Source organism: Canis lupus, chromosome 19, assembly GCF_003254725.2.
Source record: "Canis lupus dingo isolate Sandy chromosome 19, ASM325472v2, whole genome shotgun sequence".
Taxonomy (NCBI): Eukaryota; Metazoa; Chordata; class Mammalia; order Carnivora; family Canidae; genus Canis; species Canis lupus.
Genome location: NC_064261.1, coordinates 10,050,064 through 10,077,825, shown reverse-complemented (window position 1 = coordinate 10,077,825; position 27,762 = coordinate 10,050,064). Strand labels below are relative to the sequence as shown.

The following is a 27,762-nucleotide window of genomic DNA, read 5'->3' as shown; positions in this document are numbered from 1 at the left end:
TGGATGATGGGAAAACGTGTCAGGGAAATTATCTCAAATATGGAAATAAGAGAAAGAAGAAAGAAGAAAGAAAAGAAAGAAGAAAGAAGGAAGAAGGAAGGAAGGAAGGAAGGAAGGAAGGAAGGAAGGAAGGAAGGAAGGAAGAGAAAGAAGAAAGAAAATTGAGCAGCGCATACCTCAATGTTATTTGGGGATTAAGGCCAGCTAGGTTTTTCTAGTGTAATGCACTTAGTTCATTTCGCTGCTTCCTAGTGGTTAAAAATCACAAACTTAATAGAGACTTGTTCCTTTTTTTTTTTTTTTAAAGATTTTATTTATCCATGAGAGACAGAGAGAGGCAGAGACATGGGCAGAGGGAGAGGCAGGCTTCCTGCAGGGAGCACGATGTGGGACTCCATCCCTGGACTGAAGAATCATGCCCTGAGCTGAAGGCAGACACTCAACCACTGACCTCCCCTCCCCCAGAGTCCCAGGAGACTTGTTCTTTTAATTTTTGTTCTATTGAGACACAAATATTTATACCTAGTTGAAATAAACAACCTCACAGATTCATGACCCTGCTGTAATCCATCAGTTTTATATCTAAGTCAGCCATCATATCCTAACATTCTTTTTTTTAATAACTTCTAAATATGCCAGCTTCTCAGATGTATTTTGTGTCATTTAAATACATTGTACTGGTTGCTTCCTTAATTAATTAGTTAAATAACCTCTTTAAAGTATATTCATTTTCTATTTGTTTGCAAGCCTTGATTTTAATTTTCTAAAAAATTACACTATTAAAAATCAGGGATCAGGTATATTTGACCTCCTGGAGATCCACATACTTAGGGCACTGAAATCAACTGTCCAGACAAATATCTCTGCCCAATATCAAAGGACATGAAACATTTCTACCATTTTTAATTCTTAAGAAAGGAGTTGAGAATTTACCGTTAGTATCCTATGCTTTATTCAATCTCGAATAGGAATTTGTAATTTTCATGTGGTCTAGGAAACTTAAACATGAGAAACTGAAATAAAAATTAGTCTAAAGTCAGTATTTCCCATGAGTTATGTAGCATTATATAAGATGCAATTAAAAATATAAATATATATGTATTATTTTTTTTCTGGAGAAATAATCTATCATCCCAAAACACAAGGAATTGCCACAAGGGAAAAAAATTACATCTAAAACTCTATTCAGAATAAATTTACAAACAAAGATTGCAAAACATAAAATTGAAAATAATTTATTGGGCAGCCTGGGTGGCTCAGCGGTTTAGCACGGCCTTCAGCCCAGGGCGGGATCCTGGAGACCCAGGATCGAGTCCCTCGTCGGGCTTCCTGCATGGAGCCTGCTTCTCCCTCTGCCTGTGTCTCTGCCTCTCTCTCTCTCTCTCTGTCTTTAATGAATAAATAAACAAAATCTTCAAAGAAAATAATTTATCATTAGTGAAAATTAGAAGAAAAACAGCAGGATTATAAGGATTCATGATAATAACTAAATTATCTAAGAGAAATTCGGAAATAGATCTAATATATAATATATTTAAACATAATATTTATAAGCTTATATATAATATTATGTTTACACATATATTATATAATGGGTAAATATATAATTACACTTATAACTATATAATGTGTAAATACATTAAAAAGAATAACAAAATTTGGTAAATAAGACATCTAAAAACACAAATTAGTGAATTAAAAAACTGTTAAATACAGATGAAGAAAGAATAAGAAGAGCAAAGATATATTACAGAGAAGTGAATAAAATTACAAAAGATATATTGAGGTGTTCTAAAGAACATTTTTGGATATTTCAGGTGCAATTCAAAAGGAGTTTTCAATAAATCATTAAATAAAAGAAGTCCCATTTCAAAATTTTGACAAGTTTTGAACAGTGAAAGAAAATAAATCCAGCGATCCCTGGATGGCTCAGTGGTTTGGTGCCTGCCTTCCGCCCAGGGCATGGTCCTGGAGATCCGCGATCGAGTCCCGCCTCAGGCTCCCTGCATGGAGCCTGCTTCTCTCTCTGTTTCTCTCTCTCTGTGTCTCTCATGAATGAATAGATAAAATCTTTAGAAAAAAAGAAAGAAAATAAATCCAGAACAAGCATCACATCTGTTTAGAGAATCTTAAAGAAAAAGAAAAGGTAGTTCACCATAAAAATAAAATAAAGAAATTCAATGCAGTGGAATAAAACTTTAAAGTGCAAAATAATATAATTAAATAGAAAATACTAAATACAGTAGTGCAAGTGAAAAAAAGAAGCAAAAGATACATTTTCGATTATCAAAAGTTTTAAGAAATTACAACTCTTAGGCTTGCTCATGAACTATTATAAAATATAATATTGGAACAATGAAAAAAGAGCTAAAAAGAAAAATATGCAGGAAGAAAGCAGTAATGGTATATATAAGAACTGGTAAATATCAGGGCAAATCTAAATTATCATTGACTATTAGAAAACTATAATACTAATAATAGTAACAACTTGTAAGGGTAAAATATGTTATAGTGCAAATAACTTAAAAATATGGTTAATAATAATTATTAGGTATTGAATATTTAAAATAAGTTAATAACACATATTGTATATTTAAATTTTGCTAAGATACTAGATCTCAAGTGTTCTTACCACAGGAGGGAAAAAAAAGGTAAACATGAAGTGAAAGGTAGGTTAATTAGATTTGATTGTGGTATGGTAATCATGTCACAGTGTATACATATATCAAAGTGTCGTACAGTTACACAGAGAAGAAGAGAAGGCCATGTGAGGATAGAAGCAGAGTTTGGGGTTAAGCAGTCCCAATCCAAACAATGCCTTGTGGCCATTTGAAATTAGAAGAAGCAGAGATATACCTCTAGAGCTTCTGGAAAGATAGTTACCTAACTACACCTTAATTTTGACTTCAGACCTCCAGAATTGTGAGAAAATATGTTTCTGTTGCTTTAAGCTACCAAGTCTGTGGTGAGTTGTTGGCAGCCCTCATAAACTTACATGCTGGTACTGAGTAGATAGTCAATAAACACTGATTATAAATCCATAGTAATTATACAGGGTGACATTGACTCAGAGATGAAGAATTTGGCCATCGAAGCATAACGGAGAAATCATAAATAGATACAAGACTTTGATATCTCTTTTTAAAAGATTTTATTATTTATTTATTTATTTATTCATTCATTCATTCATTCGAGACACAGAAAGAGAGAGAGAGAGAGAGACAGACAAAGAAAGAAACAGAGAGAGGGGCAGAGACCTAGACATAGGGAGAAGCAGGCCCCATGCAAGGAAACTGATGTGAGACTCGATCCTGGATCCTGGGATCACACTCTGAACCAAAGGCCAACAGTCAACTGCTGAGTCACCCAGGCATCCCAAGACTTATGTATATATTTCTTATCAACTAGGAAAATTGCTATTAAAAATAGTTAATGTAAATCCCAACATCATACTATCTCCAAATGTGAAAAACATATTGTTCCAGTTTTAATGAAAATATAAAAGATATTTTATCTAATGAAATTGAGTTTTTATTTTATTTTTTTTTTTAATTTATTTATGATAGTCACACACACACACACACAGAGGCAGAGACACAGGCAGAGGGAGAAGCAGGCTCCATGCTCCGGGAGCCCGACGTGGGATTGGATCCCGGGTCTCCAGGATCGAGCCCTGGGCCAAAGGTAGGCGCTAAACCACTGCGCCACCCAGGGATCCCTGAAATTGAGTTTTTAAACTAATCACATTGTCATTCTTACTTTACCATTCAGTGCTTGAGAAAGACTCCCCTGGTTGGTGAGCCATGAGAGAACAAGAACTCAAACGTTTATATGGTGGGAAAATAAATTTATACAACTATTTTGATAAGCAACTTGGCAATACCTAGAAGGATTGAAGATTTGCACATACCCAAAGTTTCAAAACCCCCTGCCTGCTGTTCGTCTATCCTACAGAAACTCTAGCAGGTATGAGCAAGAAGATCATGAATATCCATTACAGCACTGTTTTTAATATTATTATTAAATATTATTAAAATTGTTCTTAAACATTTCTTAATATGAAAATGCTTTCTATAATTTATTTGATGAAATCCCATAGAGAATCTTAACAAAAGTAAATATTCAAGTGTGATCAGGACGGGGTCTCAAAAATATAATAGTGAGATTAGAAAGTCCATTTCAAGTGATACATAGAAAACCATATTTATTTTAATTTTGAAGATATAAACAACATTGTGTGTTATATATAAACATTATATCTGTATCTTTATAAATGTTGTGCTGTTAAAAGTACAAAAATATGCAAGTAAACTTCAAATTGAAGCTATTAGTTATCTCTGGTAATGTTTCTTATAGTAAAATCTTGCTTATGGTTATATAGCTGTACCAAAAGGTGTTTTTTTTTTTCTTTTCTGTCACATTTGAAATATTTCATATTTGGAAGTGGAAATTTTTAATAATATATTGGTTTGCAAAAGGAAGAATAGATGACTGGCATATTTTGTTATGCATTAATGCACTACTGAAGTAATCATCTATTCTATTCTGTTAAAATTCAGTGGAAAGTCGTTGAAGGTTTGTGAACAGAATCATAATTTGTAATGTAATTGAGAGAATCGTGTAAGATCAAGTGGAACAGGTATGTTTAGAAGGAAGGAGGACAAAATTACTGCAATTTTGATATTTGAGGTGACACATGATGGTACTGGAAAACAAGGAAACCTCATGAAAAATAATATGTAAAAGAGACATAAATAATTCATCAATTGACTCAATGTATCTGATAGATGGAAACCATGGTAATAACAATGGTTGACATGGGGAAGACAGGGACGCAGAACTTTTTGAATATAGACTTAATAAGTTCTGCTTTGATATCTTTAAAGGGAATTTACATTTTCAAATAAAGTGTATTTGAGAAAAATATATAAAGTTACTATGGAATTGTCAAAAATGAGAATTGAAGTATGAAAATGGATGTGGGTAGAAAGAAAGAACTTTTAGAGATACAAAATGCCTTCTTCCTGATAGTATTCTCTCTTCTTAAACTCCAAGATTACTTCTGAAACATAGAAGGAACAAATGCTATCAGTGTATCAAACTATAATTTTTCAGTAATTAAATTACTATACTTCCATGAGGTAACAGGGTGACAGGAAATGAGGAGGGCACTTGATGGGATGAGCACTGGGTGTTATAGTACATGTTGTCAATTGAATTTAAATTTTAAAATGATAAATAAATAAATAAATAAATAAATAAATAAATAAATAATGAATGAATAAATATATAATTACTATACTTCCTTTATATATCTTTCAGGACTTGTTCCAATGGTTCTCATTGATACCCTGACACTCAACTTCTTTTTGTATGGCACAAAATTGTGGGGATGTAGGGATGGGCAGGGGGTTGAGGTTTAAAAACCATCCATATAACAACAATCAGGGAGTTTAATTGAAATAAGAATCATTCTGTTTTAGCTTCCATTCTTCCTTAGAAGCTCTAATATCTTCAATTAACATGAAAACAAATTTTCTTAACATTGTAAAATGAATTACAAATAGAAAAAAAAACACTGTGAAATACTGCAAACATAAAATGATTATTTGATTTAGTGGGTATAACTCACTAAATTTAGTTCTATAGTCAGGTAAAAGATTCAATGTTGTAAAGTTAACTCATTTTAAAATAAAGATGTATTTAGAAAAATCCTTTTTTTTTATCTTATTGAAAGACTTTGAAGAAAAATTCTATGGTGATGTAAAATCATTATACAAAGCAACTATATTTTCACATATTGTGGCAATGATTATCACCTTCAAAACAATAACTATTGGGGCCCCTGGGTGGCTCAGTTGGTTAAGCCTCCGACTTTTTTTTTTTTTTTTTTAATGTATGATAGTCACAGAGAGAGAGAGAGAGAGAGAGAGGCAGAGACACAGGCAGAGGGAGAAGCAGGCTCCATGCACCGGGAGCCCGACGTGGGATTCGATCCCGGGTCTCCAGGATCGCGCCCTGGGCCAAAGGCAGGCGCCAAACCGCTGCGCCACCCAGGGATCCCAAGCCTCTGACTCTTGATTTTAACTCACTCATGCCCTCAGGATCCTGAGACTGAGCTCCACGTTGGGCTCTGTGCTGGGTGTCAAGTCTGCTTAATTAAGATCCTCTCTCTTCCTCTCCTTCTGCCCCCTACCTAAAACAAGCAACCAAACAAAAACAATAACTATTTGCACTGCCACATCAATTTTATGATTGGTATCCTAATTTAATTTAAGGAAAGTTTATGAGCTAGAAGTCCCTGGATAAATAAAGGCGTACAGATGATGAGAATTTTTCTAAATCTGTAGATAAAAAGTTATAATTAAAGAATTCAGATTTTTAAAAATCTCAATTTTGGCTTATTGGGAAAAATAAAAACTGGTTATATATGTCCTCAGCCTCATAGGGCAGGAAAAAATATTAAATATAGGTATACTTTGTAGATAGGACAAATGCACTTTAATGAATCACAATTTCTACACTAATAAAATATATGCGTATTCATTATACCTCCCAATGCAAGTGACAATACTTCAAGATCATCTTTATTCTTTCTTTCTTTCTTCCTTCCTTTCTTTCTTTCTCTCTCTTTCTTTCTTTCTTTCTTTCTTTCTTTCTTTCTTTCTTCTTCCTTCCTTCCTTCCTTCCTTCCTTCCTTCCTTCCTTCCTTCCTTCCTTTCTTTCTTTCTTTCTTTCTTTCTTTCTTTCTTTCTTTCTTTCTTTCTTTCTTCTATTTTTAAGTCTTTCTTTCTTTCTTTCTTTCTTTCTTTCTTTCTTTCTTTCTTTCTTTCTTTCTTTCTTTCTTTCTTTCTTTCTTTCTTTCTTTCTTCTTCTATTTTTAAGTGAGTGCCATGCCTGGTATAGGGTTTGAACTCACAACCCTGAGATCAAAACCTGAGCTAAGATCAAGAATCAGATGCTTAACCGACTGAGCCACCCAGGTGCCCCCAAATGCAATGTACTGTAAAATAATTGATGAGGATTATTTCTGAGAGACAAGACTTAATGGAGAAAAAAATGAGAAAGAGTATAAATATCAGAGTATGGAGGAGAGTAAAAAGCCAATACTCCAGGGAAGAATACAAACAATAAAAAACATACATATATTGTATTTGCCATCATTTGATATAATGTTATGGTCATAAAATACAGCTTCAGAGTTCTTCACTTTAATTTCACAGAAAGATGGGGTCCAAGATCCCTGACTTTGAATCTGGGAGGACCCATGACTCCTTAAAGTACTACAGCATCAAAGGAGCAAATACTATATCACCTTTGAGGGCTGATCAGAATGTGCTTTGTGACTTCTTCTGGCCCTTTCAGAGCTGTCACTCGTGAGGTGACGCTGAGAGAAACCCAAGCTATCTGGAAAGACCTCGTATATGTCTGACCGACAGACCTAGATCATGTCTGGTTTCAAATGTTCCAAGCCACGTGCCAGATATATGAGTAAAGAAGCAATCTTGGAGTGGACTTTTCAGTTCCAGCTGTCCCACCCCCAGCTATCTGAGCCACCTCCAGGTGCATATGCCTCCCCTCGTGAGACCCTTTTATTGAGACAGACAAGAGCCATCCCCATTGTGCCTTTTTCTGAATTCCTCACCTATAGAATCTGTGGCTATGATAAAAGCCTCCTGGTTTATTCCAATCAGCTTAAGATGGATTTATTACTCAGCAATATTACTGGAATAGAAAACCTTTTCATTATTCCCTACAAGTCTCTACATAATCTGGCATCTGCTTATCTCTTCAATATTTCTTCCAATTTCTTTCTCAATCCTTATAGTGGAATTAATTGAGTTTTGTTTTCTGATCCACCAACAGACCAGTGCTTTTTACACATTAGATTAACTGCACTATTAATTTTTTAAAAAAGAATGTTATTCTCATGAGATTTTTACAAAGCTGGTAAATTATTTTCCCCCAAATACCCTTATCTGCAAATATCACCTACTAGATTACATTTCATGATCCCCTTTTCGTAATCACTTCGTCTTCCTCTCCTCCTCCACTTAGTCGTTTCTGGCATATTTATCATATTTAAAGAAGAGGTCAAAATCTAGTTATCTATTTATTTACTAGCTCTGATCTGCTTCCACTTACTTTCATGCAATCAAAGAGTTCCAGGTTATTCAGTTTACCACATTATTCTAGTGGCTTAAATATCATCTTGCTCATACCAGTCACTTAATAAATATTTAATTTTATTAAATTATTCATTTAATAAATAAATACATTCAATATTTATTGAATGAACAGAACTCTGTACTCAATCTAATATCATCTTCAGACTGAATCTGTAAGTATTAGTATTAGTTTCAGTTAGAATAAAGTTCAGCCATAAGTAACATAAGAATGCATATATAAGTACCTTAACATACAAAGGGTTTATTTTCTCCTATGAAAGAAGCAGGAGAACGTAGTTTAGAACTGGGAGAAAAACAGTGGACCTGTGACATTGAAGGATCGAGTTGTAGCCACACAATGACACACACAATGACATTATTAGCGTGTCCTTAGAGTGAGGTGTCATATACAGTTGCATTTCTGTAGCACCTTGAGGCATTATGTCCACATTCAATGCAAGAAATGAGGAAACACTGAAGTAGCAAAGGACAAAGGACCAAAGACATACAAGTCAAGTTGGTGCTGTTTTAAGGCTTTCCTGGAAACTTCACTTTGTGACATCCACTAACATGCCACCTGTTCTAAACGGCCACATCCACCAACACGTGAATATTTTAGCTTACTAGATGAAAAACTGGACAAGAGAAAAGTTTATGAATAGCTTTTGTTTAGCCCATCATATATCAATAGTGCCTGACAAGAGATTGCCATTGTTTTATGTATCAAATAATGAACATGCAAGGTGGCTAATTAATTCACTTTTCACAGTTACAGTAAAAAAAAAAGAATATATATGTGTGTGTTTGTGTGTGAAAAATTGACCATTTCTTCTGACTGGATTGTAAAAGCCAAGTCAGCCTTCACATCTAGGAAATGTTAGTAGTGATAGTAATAGCCATGGTTTACTGACTTTTTCCTATGTAGCGATTACTATATAAACTTATTTCTGTTCAAGATGTCATTTAATCTACCCCTCTAGAGTCTATATTAATATCTCTACTTTATTAATGAGGAAACCAAATGAGGTTCAAAAATTTGCTCTTAATTTTACACAGTTAATCAGCAACACAGTTGGAATTTGATTCCAGACTCATGGAATGACAAAGTCCTTTATGTTAAATGTAAACCTTAACCAACAGGAAGGGGTGCACAACCATGGCTGGTTGCCATGGCAAAAGAATGCCAGAGAAAACAGGCAAGATACTGAGCTATCCAGCCCTATAAGGAATGGATATTTACCAAGAAAGTGCTTTTCACAACTCCCCTAAAAAATTGCATATATGTATGATCCATTTCATGAAAAATATTTTTACCGTATTTGCCATACATAAAAAAGATCATATGGACAAGCTGCTAATATTCTGCAAGTGCAATCCTGGGTGGGGGAAAAGATTTCCACTGTTAAATATACTTTTTTTTCAATACTAACTTAAATACAAAGAGATTGCTTTGCCTTCTAACTTAATATGCTCTTTGTGAATCTTCAAGAGGAAGCTAAATTATATAATTCCCCCAAATTTATTAAATGTGAATATCATTTTTGCCTTTCATACTATGCCAAGAAACTAATGCCCCCAAGAAACACTGTATAGAACAGTTGTGTTTTGAGATCATTAACAACATGTTCTTGATTTTTCAGAAGCTATTCTTGGTTCATAATCCTTTATGGACTTTATGGGCTTTTATGGACTTTTTTACAACATTGGTGCTTCTAACCATAAATGAGCAGAATGCTTTTGAGGACCAAAAAGTAAACTCTTGGGGAATTTGACCTAGAGACCATGATCACAAATTTGAGCTACTTCTCTGTATTTGCCAGGGAGCACCATAGAAGTTAAAGTATCCAAGTGCTCATATCCTTGAATTTCCTCCTACGTATTCCTGGGTTCTAATACATAGGGTGCTAACTCATACCATTACTTCTGGGGCTTCCAAAGGAATGTTCATAACCCTTTGTCACCCACAGAATTCCAAAGTCCAAAGTAAACTGTACTTATTAGTTCAAGGTCACTTGGGGAAATGTTTAAAACCTGAAGAAGACTGAAGAGTCCACCAAAGCACAGAATCTGTTGTTATTTGGTGGAAATTTTCAAACGAGCCTCATTTATATCTTGAATGCTATTTAAAACCCTGCACAGCTTTTATGTCTTTGTTATTGCCTTTTTTAAAATAAAGATTTTATTTATTTATTTAAACAAAAAGAGAGGGAGCATAAGCAGGGAGAGCAGCAGAGGCAGATCCTGGGACCCTGGGGTCTTGTCTTGAGCTGAAAGCAGATGCTTAACCAACTGAGGCACCCAGGACCCCTTTTATTATTGTCTTAAATCACATATATCATAATATCATGCAGGGAAAAAAGCCTTAAATGAATAAGCTAAATAATAATTATCTGAGAACTTCATAATTATTTTTTAAAGATTTTATTAAAAAATAAAAAAATAAATATCTTATTTACTTATTTGAAAGAGAGAAAGAGAGTGCAAGCAAGATAATACAGGCAGGAAGAGCAGCAGAGGGAGAGCGAGAAGTAGACTCCCCATTGAGCAAGGAGCCAGCCACGAGGCTGGATCCCAAGACCCTGAGATCATGACCTGAGCCAAAGGCAGACATGTAACTGACTGAGCCACCCAGGTGCCCGGAGAATCTCATAATTATATTTAATAATGTAAGAATTTTAAAGTATTTTCTATCAGTTTTTCAAGAATTTTTAAATTAATTATTTTATAATTTAATGAAAGGAAATTTAAAAAAATATTTTTTTTTATTTATTTGAGGGAGAGAGAGAGGGAGAAAGAGCAGGAGCAGATGAAGGGACAGAGGAAGAGGGAGGAGCAGACTCCCCACTGAGTGCAGAACCCACTCCAGGCTCTATTCCAGGACCCTGAGAACATAAGCTCAGCTGGGATCAAGAGTGGGGTGCTCAGCTAACTCAGACACCAAAGTGCCCCAAAAGACATGGATTTTTAAAGGTTCTCTTGAACGTCAAAAATCAATGAAATTTCTAGACATATGATGAATTATTCTTAGAATATATGTGGATAGAGTAAATCTCATTTATTTCATTATTTACAACAGATCTCTCTTCTGAATCTGAATGATCATAAAAGGATATTTTTTTCCAGTTTGCTTTTACTGTTTCAAAATATGATATGCTTGAAATTATGTCTGTCAGTAGGTAGTTTAATAATAATTAAAAAAACTAAAAACTAAATTTTTCATTATTTTATTTTTTTGTTAATTTTAATATGATCATAAAGATTAATCAAGGCAGACTATTACCTAAAGGAGATTAAAGGGGAGATCAGATAATATAGAAATAACTTTTATGGGGAAAAAAGTAGAATGTGAAGCCAGAGGACAATTTGCATATAAAATTCCTGAAAAGTAAAGGAAGAACAGAGTATTTCAGTTGGGGGAATTAGGAAAGTTTCTTTGAAAGAACTGACTCTTAAACTAGTTCTTGTATAGACTAAACATAATGAAAAACCAAGCAAAAGATTTGAACAGCCTTCCTAAATTAGAGGAAATACAGATAATGATGAACAGATCAAATAAATCTAATATCACTAATCAGTTAAATGAATTAAAACTAAATACCATTTTTCCCTCTATCAGACTAGCAACATGAAGAATTTTAACAAGGTTTTTGAAGATGTAGAGAAATGAGAAACTATGTGGTATAAATATATAACTGGGAATTGCTTTAGAGTACAATTCTTATGTATTCTACAGTCGATAAATAATAAATATAGGGCTTAGCCTTTCCACTTTGGAAATACGTTGTAGATAATTATGCAAAAATGTCAATTGCAGTATAGCACTGCAATTGGAAGAACTTTAAATATCCATCAGGATAAGAATGGCTAAACAAAAATGGTTTATTCATTATGCAGACTACAATGCTGCCATTTTGTATAATGGTTAATGACTTGGTCTCTGAAAACAGAGCTATCTCGATTTAAATCATTTGTTCCCTGTATCGACCTTGAGCAAAGAACATACTCTTTTCTACCTCTTCTGTAAAATGGAGTAAAAGAATCATTGGTTTCATTGGTTTGTCATGATGATTGAGATAATCCGTGTACCACACTTAAGGCCCAGTGCACGGTAAGCACTCAGATACATATGTCTAATATTTTTAATTTTATTAACCTTAATCTTAGTGTTAACCTCATGATAATATTTCTAAGGTATATTACTGAACAGAAAAAAAAAGAACATTTTAAACGGACCCATATCGAGCACATCATTGAGAGCATACTCACAAAAGCTAACTGTGCATATTTTCAATAGGCAAATGTACATGCATTTATAAATGCATTGAATATATTAGGAAAAAATACACACCAGACTGGAAACAATGATCATCCCTGAAAAAGAAATTGGTTTCAGTACTATTCAATGAGGCTTCAACTGTTCTCGAAATGTTTTAATTGACTATAAGGAGAATGTATTATTTATGCAATTAGAAGAATTTACACATTAAATAGTAAGTGGCTGATTGAAACCTGTTAAAACTAATGGGGATGGGCTGCACATGGGTAGTAATGTATTCAGATAATGAGAAATCATGGTCTCCTTCAGATGTGTAGGCAGTTTTAAGTGGTACAGTTCCTTTGGATGAGATAATAATTATTACGTTAAATAACGAGAGGTTATTTCTCAGCACAGAAAAGATACCAGTGTTTCAAAGCTTTCATTGTTAAGTTATCTGCAAAAGCATGTCACCTATCTCTACTCCATTTTATTATTCCAGCTACAGGAGAGCATTCCTCTCTTTACTTACTCTTCAGTGATCTAACGCCAATAACACCAGTCTACTGAAACGACAGACAAATATAACAAAAAGCACATTAAAGAGTCAAACATCACCATGTAATAGATATAAAAACACCTTATTAACATTTTTATAACACTCTCAACTGAAATAAACAGACCACTCTCAATTTTAACATCTGGTTCCCAACAATTCTTATTTGGGTGATAACTTTTTAAAAAACAAATGCTGGGCATCTTTCATCAACTTTTCATCAAGTAACAGCTGTTCCCTTAGAACAAAATGTATGCATGTTGGAAGTGTTACTGATGTTCACTTCTGTTTAGTTCTGTGTGAAAAAGCTTTACGTTGGGTGCAATTCAGCAAGACAAATGGCTTCAGATGTTTTGAATGGATGCCATAGCACTACTTTGAAATGCAGTTCCTTGTGATTTTTAGAATATTTCCAGCCACAATTCTTACATTCAAATTTTATATTCAAATTACAGATGTAAGAATACACGTTTCCTCAGGACAAAGGTATTTCTGTTTTCGTGTGCTCTTGGGCATCTTTAGGTCATCTATTATATCAATCATTTGTCTTCATAAAGTTGGTTGGGAACAATTACTTACTATATCAAGGCATAGCCAATATTCATGAAAGAAATAAGATATGGTACTTATATTCTTGAATGCATTTCCACTAGATTCCCTTAGGATAATCCTGTTTCAACTTAAGCTATTAAAATTTTTACTGAATTCAAATCACCTCATCGTGCTGGAACATGTGGAGACAAATACCACAGATGTTTGCCGGAAGGTTCAGCATATTTAAAGGCAACTTAATTATAGGACGCTATGAAGTTCTCCCAATTAATTTGGAGCTAAATATTCTACATCTGCTTAGTCTTAAAAAACTTAAAAAAATATTTGCTTTTCACATGATTATATATTTGGTCATGGGTTAAAATTAATGTATGTCACATTATTAAACTGAATTAAAACATATTCTTTGTTTTTATAGTGTTTATTATAACTTTAAAAAATATAAGTCTCTGCTAATATATTGTTTTGTCATCTACTTATTTTATGTTGTATTGCATACACTCCTAAAATTTCTTAGAAAAAAGTACTTAGAAACTTCATAGAACTTCTTAAAAATAGCATGGCATCTGAGCAATGAAGTTTGAATGGTGACTTTTTCTCTCATGAGACACAGTTTACTCTCTTGAGTTAGATACTTTAGCGAATGACACAAACTGTGTCTGGATTACTTTTTCATCTTATCACTTTAAACCATTTGACTTTTTGATCTGTCGTTTTTCTCATTTTTTTTGCACAACAGATATTCCAACATTCACCCACTTTTCAAATTATCTAGCCCACATCTGATTCCTAGCAGATGGACTTTGTCTTCTATATCCCACAGTTATATTACTTGCCACATTTTAAAGTTGACAATTTTAATTTATATAGTCTTTAGCTTTCTCCTTTCATCTCATCAGAAGAGGTGACACAGGAAAATCTTTTCTCCTATGTTCATAAATACATCTCCTTACACTGCCATTAGGATTTCATTGCATTACTTATATTTTCCTCTCTTAGATCTTTTAGTTTTACTTCTCTTTCTAGAGCATGTGGGCAAGATTAAAACTAAAGTAAAATCCCTCTTATGATCAAAGGCAGGTTTAGTCATCCAGGAGGAGGCAAATTACAGCCAATGGGCCAGATCATGGTTGCCACTTGTTTTGTAAATTAATTTTTGTTGGAACACAGCTATGCTGACCTGTTTGCATATGGCCTCTGGCACCTAATCACTACAAAGGCAGAGTTGAGTATTACAGCACAGACAGGATGACCCACAAACCTAAAATATCTCCTATCTTGTCCTTTGCAGAGAATGTTTACTAGCCCTTTTTCCAAGCCAAAGAACTTTAAGTTTCAAGAAACCTCATTTGCATTATTCCTTTCTCACTTAGAGTTTGTGGTTTTACTTTCCTAAAGACCCTCCTCCCGCCTTCCAAAATGAATATGCTCTAGACCCCACCAAATATGGATCCACCCCAGGTCCTGCCATATGATTTTCTCTACCTATTATTCTTTAGAATCATAGCCTTTCCCTAGACAGCTAGGCTTCTCAAAAGAAATCTTAAGTATTTACATTCTCATGCGAAGTAGTATTTATCCTTCTAGCCAGTTGGTTCCTCTAGCCTATATACTGTACCTTGGTTACTGAGAGATACTGTCAATTTTTTTTTTTACCTGACTTGCTATAGCTCATTTCATGAAATTCTGTCGTTTTAATTTTGCAATTTTATGTCCTAGTTCTCCTCATACATTCATAAGTCATATAGGTTCTCTTTCTTGTCTACTCTGAGCCATTCCTTTGCAATGGCATGATTCCTTGAGATAATACAAAATGATTCAATTGTGAAGTTAGACCTGCATGAATCTGAGATCTTACAGATTATCAAGGTTTACTAGCAATTTCAAGAATTCAAGTAATCATTAGACACTGACCAAACAAGGATTGGTTTAGATATTGTATTCTGATTCCCCAAGCTTTTGGTGTTTCCAGCAGAAATTCCCTTTGGCCAGGCAGAGTAAAGAGATTTTTAGGGAGATATGTGGATATTTTACTTACATGGAGAGACCTTCTCAGACATAATTTTTTTTTTTTATTATTTTACCAGAGAGTGGCATAGCATATGTAGCATATTCCAAGGAATCATGTCCCATAAATACATGGATCCCAGCTTTGTTAACCATAAGCAATCCTAAACAACAGGTCACATTCTGCTAAAAGCATTTCATAGATAATCACTCTTCTGTTGTCAGAAAAACATTCAGATTGATAGCCAGGAACTCTGTCAGTAGAATGTTTATACACAATCACACTGGGTCACATGTCTTCTCTGTGTCCTGGGAGGGCTTCTCCTCAGTAGGCAAGAATCACAGATTAGCTGTTGCTTTACTTCTTAATCCACCTTTAGCCTTTGGTCAACAGCTCAGGGCCAAATATTTCTGATATATTTCCATTATTTATCTTGTAAGACTTTTTGCAATATTTTGCTTATGCTGATTAACACTCAGATTTTGATTTGAACCATTCAATGGAGAGTAAGAATTCCTTCTACAAAGGATTTTATTTGCTAACATGTCTTTTGAACCATTTAAAACTCAATTACTTTTTTCCTCCATTAACCTCAATTATTTGAATTGATTTCTATGTATCTGTGGGGGTATTTAATTAAATATATAATTTTTTTTAAATCAGTGTTCTTTTTTTATTATTTTGGAAAAACTAATTTCTGTTGATTTCACTTTAATTGAGGATCTTCCTACCAGCTCCTACAACATTTTCTCATTTGGGAATCATCCTCTAAATAAATATAAGTTAAATTCTGTCAATGGAATTATGAGCCATTATTTAGTTGTGACAAAAATATTGTGGTAATGCTTGACACACTTTGCATAAGTGAAAATGATATTCTTTCCCAGCAAAAGTAATTTTTCCTATATATCATATATTTCCACTAACTGAAGTGGTGAGTTAAAGTCCACATTCATTGAACTCTGTATTTTATATGATTCATGGACATAATCATATCCTGGATATATCCCAGGTTTTTACAGACACTGATTTACTGTTTTCATGTGTCACTATATAATAGTAGAATCCATTGATTCCTCATCCAATTCCCATGACTATCAAAGCATTATTCTTTGTCCATCCAATTTCACCAATTCCACAAGATGGAAGATAGACTCTTTTTTTTTTTTTTTATTCAAATGACCTGGGCTGTTAGCAATGCTAAAGTTCACAATGTTCAGTAATAACTAGCCAAAACATATGCTAAAGCTTTCCCATGACTTTACTTCTTAGTTTGGCTTCTTGCTTCTTTAAGTCTTCTTAGCTCTTTTTGAATTCCTGCCCTATAATAAAGACATTATATTTCATAGTGATTAGAATATCCAATAGTCCTTCCTGAATGAAGGTGCAAACTTAATCCCAGCTTTTTTAATGAGCATAGAAGAGACATTATTCATTTGGCACATTCAATTAGAGATTTGTCTTCTACCCAGGCTGATTTCCTCCTTCAGATAGTCCTCTATAAACAAACTGTCTCTAGTGTCCTTATTTGAACTACCAAGTTGTTTGCATCATGATTATCAGGCTCCTGGAATAATATTTCAAGGAGATTCAATACCTATGATCAGCTCTTGTAATTCTTGCAAAATGCCTGTCACAGGGAGACTAGTCAGTGCTGATTAATTTGCCACATGTATTGTTGAGATTACACATTAATTAAATATGTATAGTTTTGTCTGCTCCCAAAAATACTGTGAGTCATGAGACTCCCAATCAAGTACATTCTCCCAATCAAGTATATTCTTCCAAATACGATATAGTTGTGTCATAAGGCACCCCATACATGTCTCTGTGTACCTCTGGAGGGGAGTTATTTGTAATTTCAGTACGACAAATCACATCCAAATGCACATTCCCTGAGGCTTTCTGGGTTCCATTTTTGCATTCTTTAAATTAATTCCATACACATTCACACCGATATGTTTAAAGGAACAGATGAGATCAAGCTGTGATATACCAAGTAGGCTGCCACTATCTGCTTTCCATCATACCCAGGGAGCTGTCTTAGCAATGTATTATCTTGATTTATGGCCACATGGGGTACAGAAATTCTGCTGTATGGCTTTTCCTGCTCTACACAATTAATTGGATTGGTAGTATTTTCTAAAAATAAATAAATAAATACATAAAAATCCTAGAAGGTAAACAAAGCCTGGGAATTGAATGATAAGTGTGCTCACTTACCCATAAGAGGGCACTACGTCATTTATTTTTTACCAAATTTTGCAAGTAGAACATTCAAATCAGTAGGAGTCCAATTTTCTTCTGCTGCTGAAAACAGGCCATGAGATATCTACCAATGTTGGCTATTTGGAGGAGAATAGCAAAAGATAGTCAAATATACCCTCTCAGTGAGCTGCCTGTCTGGAAATATTGTGGTGGCTTCCCTCCATACTAATGTAATCTGCTTATGAACATTTTTCCCATCTGCTATAATTTCACCCTATTTTCAAACACTTCCTCCCCATATCAGGTTTTGCGATGCCAACACAGAATGTTTATACACATAGCCAATAACAAGAGGCTTGCTAGCACATACAAACAAATGTTTTAGGGTTTGACAGACCTCAGTGGATGCCTCCTCTGCTTGGTCATGAAGCTGCATTCACCAGGAGCCGTATTTTGACTACATAGGGGGAAGTAAAGACACCCCCCCAAATTACCTTGTGCAACATGGATTCTCAAATTCAGTGTCATGGATATCACACCTTGGTCCCTGATATAACTTTCCTCTGGCATACATAATTTTTAATTCGGGTTTGGGACCACCATTAGAAGTGAAACAACAAACTTTTAGAGGTAGGAAAGATATGTTAATTAATTCTACCTCATTATTAGCTCATGATCCAGTGGATTTTGTGACCTAATTCTCATTAATTTCAGGACACATTGATTTAACTAAATGAATAATTTTTGAGCAAGAGGCCTTTCACTTACATTTTTCACTGGGTCACATAAATTATGTAGTTTGTCTTACCTGTTGACATTGGCTGATTCATCCTGAGCAGTGACATGTGTCTTTCAAATGGATCATAGTAAATGGGTGCCAGAGGCAAATTCTGGGCCAAAATCCTGAGGATTTTGACTTAGAGTCTCCACTTATTTTTTCCAAAAAGGCTCCAGTTTGAGTAATTTCTAGTATCTGATTGATTGCCTTGGATCATAAGGAGCTAATGTTACTGTCTGTGCTATCACCTACTATAATACTTATAATACGTGTACCTTTAGTGGCTTAAATAGTGTTCCACTTGAATTTATGCCTGCTCAGAACCTTGGGATGTGGCCTTATTTGGAAATAGGATTTTTTGTAGACGTAATTAGTTAGTATGAGGTTACATTAGATTAGGGAGGGCGCTACCTCCAATGACTCCTGTTGTCCTCATGAAAAGAGGAGAGGACACACAAAGGAGTGTGATGTGAGAATGGACACAGGGATTGGAGTGATGTGTCTGTAAACTAAGGAACACCAAGGATTGCAGGGAGTACCAGCCTCTAGGAAGACACAGGAAGTATTCTTTACTAAAGCTTTCAGAGGGATATGACCCTGTCAACACCTTCATTTCAGATTTCTAGCCTCCAGAACTTTAAGAGAGTAAATTTCTATTGTTTGAAGTGACCTGATTTGTGGTAATTTGTTACAGCAGCTCCAGGAAACTATTACACTGTCATGTTCTCATTCAGAATTGTTTCCAGTGACTGTAAATAGGGGTAAACAAGATTCCAAGATGAGGAATAATCTTGCCAATATCTGAGTTTATTACTTAATAGTAGGTCCTATAAGAGACAAATTACTTCTTATAGTTTAGAGAATGCTCCTGGTTCCTCCATTATAATCACCAGGAATTTTACACATCAGGCTGTGCCTTGAATTATACTTGGATTTATGAGCCAGCTTCTGTTTGCAATATAGCTATCACCCTTCACCACTCTCCCACTTCTTCCTCTGAGAAGAAATGATTGTGATAGCATCAGTGTAGTATATGAACTTTTGTTATTGCTTATTAATCCTCCTTTACTAGATTATAGCATTGTGCTACTGAATTAAAGCAAATCTATGATAAGGCAGTAAAAATGCATTGTTTTCATTCCATACGATTTAAATGGTGAATAACTGGAATACAAAAATCAGGATTGGGGAGCCCTGGGTGGCTCAGTGGTTTGGCGCCTGCCTTCTGACCAGGATATGATCCTGGAGTCCTGGGATGGAGTCCCATGTTGGACTCCCTGCATGGAGCCTGCTTCTCCCTCGGTCTGTGTCTCTGCCTCTCTCTCTCTCTCTCTCTCTTTGTGTGTCTCTCATGAATAAATGAATAAAATCTTTAAAAAAAATCAGGATTAAAGAAAAGATGGTAGCCAGGTATGTAATGGTGTATGGGGCCAGGCCCATGGTTATATCACTTTCAGAGTCATACAGGGAGAGGGCTATGTTTAGGAAGGTGCTAAGATCAGTTTAATACACGATTGTAGCTGTCCTGAAATTCTGAATGACTTCTGAGTAAGGGGCCCTGTATTTTCATTTTACTCTGCTTGTGAATTATGTAGCCAGTTCTCATGACATAAGAATGCCTCTCAGCCTCCTTTATTTCTGGCACGGCTGTCATCACATCAAGTGTAGCTGAAGCCTTCAGATGAACCACCTTAACACCCTCCTGTTAACTCCCAGGAATTGTCTATCTTACATACTGACCGGTCAGAACTATTAAAAGGGAGTAAATAGAAGAAAAGTTTCTTTTCTCAACAACATACTTAATTAGAAGTCTCTTATTGCCCCCTGGAATGTTACAATGCTTAATGTTTACCACTGAGGAGAGTTTGGGCAATTCCATAGAATCCCATTTATCATGGCTAATTAAAACTTGATGAAGACTAGCCTTAGTCACTCTGCTCTGTGAAAAGGGCAAGGATGACAAAGCTCAGTTTGTACATATCAATTCTAATTGTATGTTCATGGAAAGGCAGTGCACCCACGTAATCGTCTCTGTAATCACGCATTTCAGTTTGTAACTCATCTACTTTTCCTCCCTCACGCTCTTTTCATACAATCCAGGGTCCACCTTAGAACAGGTGTGGGTAACCATCCATATCTCCCACAAGGGTTAATGTGCTTTCCACTCTCTGTTCTAACAACCCACAAATAGTTCCCATACCATCCCAAGGTAATTCACTTAAAATATTACATGTGGTCTTAGAGCCTCGACTGGGGTTGAATGAACAGATTTTAGATCCTAACTCAGTCTTTTTCAAATTCCTTCTGGTTTTAACTGAGGGAGTTAAATCCAGCCTCCTGTTCAAGAATATGCTTGTGGATAGCTGTGGGTCTCTAGTACTTCTCCACTTCATTCAAAAGTTGATAATGCACTATTAGTTCCTTTTTGGGAAATCTTTTAAAGTCCACTTTTTTGAAAACCTTATTTACTGTTTTTTTTTTTTTTTTCAAAAGGAAATAATTTTAGAGGGGCTTTTACTTCTTATTTCTAATTTTTCCCACTGTGCTTATAAATTTTTGTTCCACATAGTCCCATGTGTAGTAGTTAAACCTGAATGTCTATCACTGGCTTGTTTGTTTGTTTATTTATTTATTTATTTATTTATTTATTTATTTATTTATTTAAGGTGGGAGTGCTTCCAAGGACACATAATGATCCTAGGATCTGAGAGTGTCACCTGGCCCCGTTCACTGTAACATAGTTCACCAACTATGTCAATAGCATTAGCTAAGGTGTTATCTCTGGATAATGGAAAGCCTGTCTAAGGTCACTTGACTTGTAACATTCCTCTCATAGAAAAAAGAGTATCCTGTGGGGGGCTTGTGGGAGGGTTTTATAATCGTGTTTCAGTATAAGCCTGACAAATCCTGCTTCAATCATGGCAGTAGATGGGCTGTCATAATATCTGGAAACATCTTTTCAAGAGTTTTTTGGTCTCTTAATGATTATTGATGAACCAGAACAATCTCTCTCATGTGATGATAATTGAATTATGATTTTAAGAGTCCATGCCCTTCCGAGGAGACATGAGAATACTCCAGGAAGCTACAGAAAGATAAAACCTTCCAGTAAAGAAAATCTAGTCTTACAAATTTCCACCCACTACCATTTCCTCCACTAGTAAATGTTAGACCTTTACAGAGTAGCTAGTCATGTCAGTTAAAGAATTTTCTAACTTCCTGTTGTTCTTGTGCTCTGCTCCTTGCTACCAGATGCCAGTCTGTTTCCTCCACTTCTTAATGCTATGACTTACCCACCTTAGTAGGCCTTGAAATTTTCATCACTACATACTAACATTGGGTAGCCAACCTTTCTGGAATCAAAGGCTTCTTGCATTTTTCCATTGCCTCTTTTAACATAGAAAAATAACTCTTTAGGAAGTATGATTCAGAGGTCTGAGAGACAATCCTGTCCACGGTGCCAATCTGATCTCACACAAAATATAGGATCGTTGAAGAAGACTCATGAATCAGAAATCTTGTTCAATATAAAGCTTTAATAATAATTTTGAGGATACAATAATGAGACCTTAGTTAAGTAGGGAAAGTCCAGTCAGCTGGTATAGAATCCAGGCCCTTTCTTGGTCATTTAATGAGCCCTGTCCCATTTTTCTAGACTTAATATCTAAGTAAAAAGTTCAGTTGCCTTATTTACACAGAAGTGTTTTGTTAATCACAAAATGTCCCTTTATACGCTTAGATAGCGGCCCACTTTATTTGATACTTTCCTGAAAAACATGTGACTTTGATTCCTGGTTTGGTTATCACAAGCAATTCTAGATGACCCTGCATAGTCTGCTAAACACACTTTATAAAAAATCTCCTGCTGTTAAAAACTATTTAGTTTATTTTCAAGGAGCCCTGCATTAGTATATTTACAAATTAGACCAATCGCCTGCCTTTGTTTCCCTCTAGGAACTTTACCCCCACAACTGACCCATCAAGGAAGAGAATTGATGAAGAGGTGCGACATTTCTCTTGCCATTCTTGATTCTCCATCTTCTGTAAATAACTCTCATACCTGGTCTAGCAACATGTTTAAGGTTGGCCATTTTATTTCTACTCATATTTTGGTATATGTCAAAAATTTCATCATTATATATTGACTGGAGATCACACACTCTTTATTAAACGTGAGATGCAATGAAGCTCAAAACCCAACTGATTCCACCCAGTGTTTCTCTTCAATCCCTGTCCTCATCTATATTCCTATTGTCACTGTTGCAAGGAGCGCTTTCATAAATTCACATATGGACTAAGGCATTGCTTTAAAAATAACTTACTTTAATTTTTTTTAGATTTAACTCCCTCAATCTTTTCTTTACTTTCATGTAATTCTGAGTATTGTAAACTGATCATCTGATCATCGATCCCAGGTTCAACATCCTTAACTATCGGTCCATTTCATAAATAAAAATTTAAGTCACAGTTCTTATTTCTTCTCAACATGCATTAAATGATCATCTCTACAAAAGATTATTTGCTGTTTCTGAATATGCTTTATTATTTCATACTTTAAGCCCTTCAAATATTCTGTTCCATCCTTGGTCATCAAATAAACTTTTATCTCCTAACTATGACTCACTTGACAAAACTATAGCCTTGGTTTCATGCATGTCTCCACCAATTCTAGAATTGCTTTCATGTACCTGAATGCAGTTGGAAGAAAGCATACAACTAAATCATGCTGTTATTTCTTTAAAACTATGACCTTGAAATAATGTTGCCAAAGAAGCCCATTATTCTTCCATAATCCATCACTTTCTTTCTCTCATATAATATTAATTTGTAAATTGCTTTCTCATTTCAGACCTCTCACATCTTCCCCAATCTCATTGCCAGCCGATGATCGTGTTTCTTATGCCACTGGAAAAAAAATAAATAAATAAGCAATCAGGAGGAAAAGTACTCAGGCTCCCATCATCACATACATTTAATATCAGTGTTGTAACTCACATAGTATTTATTTATTATATTGCAATAGGACAGTGTTTCTTTTTTTTTTTTTTTTTTTTTTTTTTTTTTTTAGGACAGTGTTTCTTAACATAACTTCCATTGACATAATGAGCTAAATAATGCTTTTTGATCATGGAAGGTGGGAGCTGTCCTATGCATTGTAGGAAATATAGCAGCATTCCTGGCCTCTCTGTTTTTGAAGTACCTCATTCACAAGTTGGGACAATTGAACACAAGTTGTCACAAGCTGGGACAATTAAAACCCTCTTCAAACATCACAAAATACCCCACTGGAAGACAAAATTACCCCCTGTTGAGAACTATTGACAGCAGAGAAATATCCATGCTCTTACCTGAGCCCAACCCCTTACAGAGAGCCTGCTCATCAGCTCTCTGTGACTACACACAGACCTCTTTCAAGGAATGCTTCCTTGTGCTTCACATAATCATTTTTTTCCTCTTTACTGGATCATTTCACAATCATACAAATATGCCATTAGTTCTTCCATCTAAGAAAACAAAAACCAGTGAACAACTAAAGACCTTTGGCTGTCACATTTTCCTTGCCAGCTACCACTAGGGAACTTAATCCCTTCTTTATCAAAAATTTTCAAAATAATCATTAAACACACTCCCTGTATTTGCTCATTGCACCTTGTCTTAAATCTCCTCCCACATTCTAAGTAAGCTTCTGTCCATTCTTTATGGCTCTTTCTCTTTCTCCCTTACTGATCTAGTAGAGGCATTTGATACAACTTATCACTACCTTATTCTTCACCAGCTTCCTGGATTTCTTATTACTTCTCTAGTCTTTCTGTCTTTCTCTCTCGGTCTTTTTCACTGGTTTCTCCTTTTTTCCCCCCACAACTCTTAATCTTGGAATGCCCTAGTTCTCAGTACTTGATTTTCACCCCCTCATCTTTCTTTGCACTTGCTTCCTCGGTGATCTCACTCAATCTCACGGCTTTATATGCAATCTAAATGCTAATGACTCCCAAATTTATATTTCCATGCCTTATCTCTATCCTGAATTCCACACTCATAAATTCAGTTGCATCTTTTACATTTCTACTTGAATGTTATGATTATAATGAGTCTATTTTTCCTCAAATTCATTTCTTACTCTTCCTAGCTAAGTTCATAACACAGAGGCCCTGACTAGTGGAGGTTGTATATCTCAGGATTTTATGAAGTCTGGCCTACAGGTAGGATGTGACAATGGAGATGTTAGATGAAAAGCAGGAAAAGGAAAAATCTAAGCATTCTCTCAATCACTCTCTGTCATAGTGTCATCTCTAATAACAGCTGCATTTTTTCCATGACTCTGGCTCCTACACAGGTCAACTTTTGGCCAGCAATCTCTATCCTCAGCTCCAGTAATGTGGTCTCCTATCTTGGCCTCTCCATCTAAAGATGGTAGCAACTTCTTCTTGCTGATTCCAAATTCTGGGTTGCCTTACAATAGTTGCCTCATTGCCTTTTTTAAAAAGTCATTTTTACTCCCAATTTTACACTAATTCTCTTTGTTTTAAATTCGTAATGATTTCTTTTTTAAAAAAGATTTTTTTTTATTCATGAGACATACACACACACACACACACACACAGACACAGGCAGAGGGAGAAGTAGGCTCCATGCAGAAAGCCTGACGTGGCACTCAATCCTAGGTCTCCAGGATCAAGCCCTGGGCTGAAGGCGGCGCTGAGCCACCTGGGCTGCACTTTTCTTTTCTTTCTTTCTCTCTCTTTTTTCTTTTTCTAAAGGAAAGGGATATAGAAGATTTTACAGGATATATTAGAGGGTTACAACTCTTCTGTCCAATTTAACTGGATGGAATTTAGACACTTCATTCTTCACTTCTCACGTGGAACACAATCCTCTCCCTGAGGAGCATAACCCAGATTTTCATCCATTATACATCCAGCACAAAATCTTGAATTTCTAGGTGATGTAAAATAGTCTCTATCAGGTTCTGAAGTGTCCCCATTTGTTCCAGGATATTACCTTCCATATCCTATATGAGAACAAGGGCAGGAAAATCACAAAAAATCTCATTTAGAAAGGCAAGAATAGGAAGTACATGGGAGCCACTGGGCTTTTGATAATTATGAAAGGCTCCTGGGCAGATAGTTTGAATGATCTATGTATTACAGATGAATAAGTCCTTTGGTTAAACTGTGTTTTTGTTTTCTGGGAAAAACACTCATACAACAGTTTTTTGATACCAACCACTTCCCTCTGTGAGGGAAGAATGGACAGCTACTTCCCATCATCTTTGATGATCGTTGATTTAAGTTACCACACCACCTACTTCCTGATTGTAAGACAATGCCATAGATTTTAGCTTTTCATTACAATAGTACTCATTCCTTCCAACAAACTGGTATTAATTGAGGTGGGCTATGATAACAACTAAGTACTGAAATATCCATGTATGCCCTAGGAAATGTAAGAGGAAAGCTTGAAAATGGCTTGCATGACTTCTATCCATATTTCACTGGCCAGAACCTGCTCACTGAAACAGGACATAACTGCATATTTATCATTCCACATTACCCCAGCCAGACACACCCCAGTCTTGGACTTTTCACTCTGCTTAACATACCACTTTCTTAGTCATCAATTTCGACTCAGCTTACTTGGGTAAATAGTTTTGACTTCCATCCAATTTTCACTTAGATTATTGCTAAAGACTTTTATCTTATTTCCTTACCTCAGGGTCAAACTTCTTTGATCCTTTGCTTTAATGTTGCCCAAATTATTTCTTGAAAATTACCAATCTCATCCAATCAATCCTCTGCTTAAAACTATTAATAGCTTCTATTGCCTGAGCCATAAATTCAAATTCCTTTAACTGGAGCATTTTATATGAACTAGCCTCTTATCTACTCTATGTCTTTATCTTCACCTAGTGTAATCCCTGCCTCATACAGCATAAACCTGCTTAGTTCAGTTTATATTCACACCCTACTGATAAAGTCAACATATTTTTGCTATGTTCTCTCTATATTCCCTCTATTTTTAATTTAACAGTAATTGCTACATTTTATTTGCTTATATTATCTTTCATCTATATTCACTTCAAACTCTGTAGGGTTTTTTAAGGCATACACTTTGTTCACTGCTTTATCAATACAGGAAGTCTAGGGAAAGAAGAATGTGCAAAAAAATAAAAACATGAAATTTTACTTCTAATTGATTATCAATTCAAGGTTTTTATGTTTTTTTCTCTATGAAATCTATACTAGATTTTACAGTTTTATTATATCACTATATAATAATGTAGATTTATTGAATTATTTAGTGTGGGTGTGAAAATATGAAAATAAAAACAAAGTACAATAAAAGGAAGATATAAAAAATTGAATATTTTAGCAGATACAGATACAGATACAGTGTCTATATACAGTGTTTATAGTACTATATTTGATAAGAGCCAAAGACTTTGTGACACTTGATGAAATAAATTAAATTCTAAAATCTTGTGAGGAGTTAATTCATGGCAGCAAAGACCAATATTACATAGATATATCTAATGAGTAATTATATTGAATAATATATTTATTTATATTTTAATTGCATAATATCTTTCTTTTAGTATCTTTAATAAATGACATTAAACTTATACAAATAAACTTATACAAATATAATAGGCACCATAACTCAGGATATATAATCTGAAATGTGCATACATTTATAATAGCATTATTTAGAAAGAAATGATCAGCGTATATTTCTGGTTTATAGATTGATATTTACCTAAAAGTTTATTTTTGTTTTACATCTCTTTCAATTGCAACAATAGTTATTAAACAAATGAAAGTTCAAAATAATATTTTTAAAGTGAAATAAATATGTTTAGTAATAAATAATGAGAATAAGAATTATGCAGGAGGTTCTAAACTTTACAAAAATTATATATGCCTAACAATTACACTTTTGAAATTATGTAAATGCTACGTAGCTATTTTCATTTTTCTGGATTTAGCATTTTTTATTTTATTTATTTATTTACTTGTTATTTGATAGTATAAATTGGCCTCAGTAGTCCCTCGTTTTATTTATTTAATTGAGTCCTTTGTGCCTGAAAATGTGCGGATCTGTGATTTCTTTGCCTAAGAGATATGTTTACATAGTGAGAGATTAGGCCTTAAAAAGACACTGCCTATATTCAATTTTAATTTTGTTTTTTGTTGCAACATGCTGCTAGATATTTTATCTCGTAGTATTCTATTTCTATCA

At 34.7% G+C, this 27,762-nt stretch overlaps 1 long non-coding RNA gene across 3 annotated transcripts in view; it reads left to right on the top strand.

Annotated features, from left to right (window-relative positions):
* LOC112642798 (uncharacterized) overlaps nt 1-27,762 on the top strand; it is a 212,695-nt gene that overhangs the window by 167,739 nt on the left and 17,194 nt on the right. For all 3 annotated transcript variants that reach the window (XR_007403917.1, XR_003125462.3, XR_007403916.1), the window contains exon 3: nt 3,772-3,966. This is a non-coding gene — a long non-coding RNA (uncharacterized LOC112642798). The remainder of the gene's footprint in view (nt 1-3,771; nt 3,967-27,762) is intronic.